The 2,860-nt window shown below is 39.7% G+C and overlaps 1 pseudogene across 1 annotated transcript; it reads right to left on the bottom strand.

The window, feature by feature from the left end:
* Positions 1-1,888: 1,888 nt before the first annotated feature.
* Positions 1,889-2,322, bottom strand: LOC307051633 (LYR motif-containing protein 2-like; annotated as a pseudogene). The gene has a single exon. The product of its transcript is annotated as an LYR motif-containing protein 2-like (transcript).
* Between the last annotated feature and the right edge of the window lie 538 nt (positions 2,323-2,860).

The following is a 2,860-nucleotide window of genomic DNA, read 5'->3' as shown; positions in this document are numbered from 1 at the left end:
CAGCGAAGACCCGACGTGGCCAAAAAAATTTTTTTAATTAAAAAAAAGTGATTTACTCTTCTCAGCAAATAAAAGTAGTAAATTTCATTTAATCCTAAAAGTATTTCTCATATGTCTGACTCAAGGAAGGAAATAGCCTGTAGCAATTTCTAGCTTGGCACAGAGTGACACTTTGCTTTTGATCCTTATTCTACATAATCCAACTTCTTTCAAGGCACATGTGAGCTCTTTCCTTTGGTTTTTTTTTTACTCGAATTTTCCTTACTTATTCCATAAAAGACAGATAATTTAGTTATGTAAGTATGGGTCTCTGTCACTCAGCTTCTCCTGAGAGGAGAGGCGTGACTACAGTAATACAAATACCAGGAAATATGTTTTGCCTTCCTCAAACATTAGAAAGTCATCTGTCTCTGCAGACACATCTGCAGCAATGCCTGTGCCATGAATTTAAAATTTCGATGGCACACTTTAAAGAGGAAAAATGACACTGTGGCAGTCAATAGGTTAAATAATAAATAGCCCTAGCCACTTCTCATATGATAGAAAGCCTCTGTATTTAAAAAAATTCTAATATAAAAAAGATTGATTTATGTAGTTCATATACATAAATCGAACATTCAAACATCTTAAAATTAAATTTTAGGAACAAAACTTTAACATTCAAACAATAGTATAGTCTACAAGGAACACCCAGAAAGTTAATTTGCCTTATCCAAAATACTGATAAAGATGATGAATAAAATGTGTCTCACCAGCATTTCTGTTCTGGCCAACATCTTAGTTAATGACCATGGTTCCAAACGTGAGTAGAAATTGCTAAATAAATCTCTTGGGCTAAATAAACAACAGATTTAACCTATAATTCAGAGAAGATAATCAGAGACATATGTGAATAAAATTAAACTGTTTTATAGAGATGAAGGTAAAAGCTTGTCCATGAGAATAAAATTAGCCTCTGGAAGACGAAAATTTGATTTTTCATGTTTTATCCAGGGTGTCTCCTGAGGTCAGTACACCTCCAGCCCTACATCTCACACTGTTTTTTAAAACAGCTTTATTGACTCACACAATGTTATATGTCAACTATATCTCAAAAAAAGGGAGGGGGGAATTCACATACCATACATGTAAGATGTATAATTCAATAGATTTTCATATATTCAGTGTTGTGCATTCATATAAATGGAATCATACAATATGTGATCTTTTGTGACTGGCCTCTTAATAATGTTTCCAAGGTTCATCCAGGTGTAGCATGTATCAGTGCTTCATTCCTTTTTGTTTGCTAAATAGTATTTTATTATATGGGTATACCATGTTTTACTTATCCATTAATCAGTTGATGGGCATTTGGATTGTCCACTCTTTGGCTATTATGAACAATGCTGTTTAACCTGTTGGGCAACTGACAGTCTGTTTTCCAAAGTGGCTGCACAACTCTATAGTCTCACCACCAATGTATCAGAGTTCCAACCTCTCCACATCTTCACCACTGTTTGCAATTCTCTCCCTTTTTAATTATAGCCATTCTAGTGGGTGTGAATAGTATCTCTTGCTGGTTTTGATTTGCACTTCCCTGATGATTGATTAATGGTGTTGAACATCTTTTTATATGCTGACAATCTGTTGTAGTAATTTTTGCTTCTTACAAAAACTGCTGACACATCTAGAAATATTTTCAAAATACAAGGCATGTTTTTCAGTGCTATGGCAATTGCTCTGATGCACTTTTCTTGGATCACTCTGCTATGTCACGCTCCATGTTCTGCTGTTTTGCTCAAGGGCTCTACATACAAACAGTTTCACTTGGGTTTGGCTTGCCCATTGTTGAGCCTAAGCTCAACTAAACACATGGAGACTTTGAAAACCTTTCAGAATAATGCTGTAGTTAAGATCTGGCTAAATCAAGTATTTTTTCTAACTCCTTGAGCTGCGTATTGCCTTGAGTAATCATCATCTGGATTGTATCCTCTTCAGTGGCACTTTAGTTTCTTTTGAATTCTTCCCTTGTCCAGTCCTTCAGGTATTTGTGATCACAATCATTTGGAACTTGCCAAATTGCCTGCAAAATCCTTCTGTGGAGGAGGAGAACTTGTCGCTTTCTCATGAACTGCTTTAGTGTTACTTTTGCTGTGGGTAAGCGGGAAGTGGCGATGTCCTCCAGACAGCGAGGTTTGCCCAAGCTCATTTTTTTCTTTTCTTTTTTAAATTTATTTTTGGCTGCGTTGGGTCTTCATTCCTGCACACAGCATTTCTCTAGTTGAGGCGAGTGGGGGCTACTGTTTGTTGCCGTGTGCGGGATTCTCATTGTAGTGGCTTCTCTTGTTGCAGAGCATGGGCTCTAGGCACACGGGCTTCGGTAGTTGCAGCATGTGGGCTCAGTAGTTGTGGCACATGGGCTTAGTTGCTCTGCGACATGTGGGATCTTCCCAGACCAGGGCTCGAACCCATGTCACCTGCATTGACAGGCGGATTCTTAACCACTGCACCACCAGGGAAGTCCCAAGCTCATTTCATTTTTTTTTTTTTTTTTTGCAGTACGCGGGCCTCTCACTGCTGTGGCCTCTCCCGTTGCGGAGCACAGGCCCCGGACCCGCAGGCTCAGCGGCCATGGCCCACGGGCCCAGCCGCTCCACGGCACGTAGGATCTTCCCGGACCGGGGCACGAACCTGTGTCCCCTGAATTGGCAGGCGGACCCTCAAGCACTGCGCCACCAGGGAAGCCCAAGCTCATTTCTTTTTATTGCTGCATAATATTCCATTGTCTGGATGTACCAAGTTTATTTGTCCATTCATCTACTGAAGGACAACTTGGTTCCTTCCAAGTTTTGGCAGTTGTGAATAAAGCTGCTATAAACAT

Source organism: Hyperoodon ampullatus (assembly GCF_949752795.1).
Source record: "Hyperoodon ampullatus genome assembly, chromosome: 4".
Taxonomy (NCBI): domain Eukaryota; kingdom Metazoa; phylum Chordata; class Mammalia; order Artiodactyla; family Ziphiidae; genus Hyperoodon; species Hyperoodon ampullatus.
This window is presented reverse-complemented; position numbering and strand designations above follow the sequence as displayed.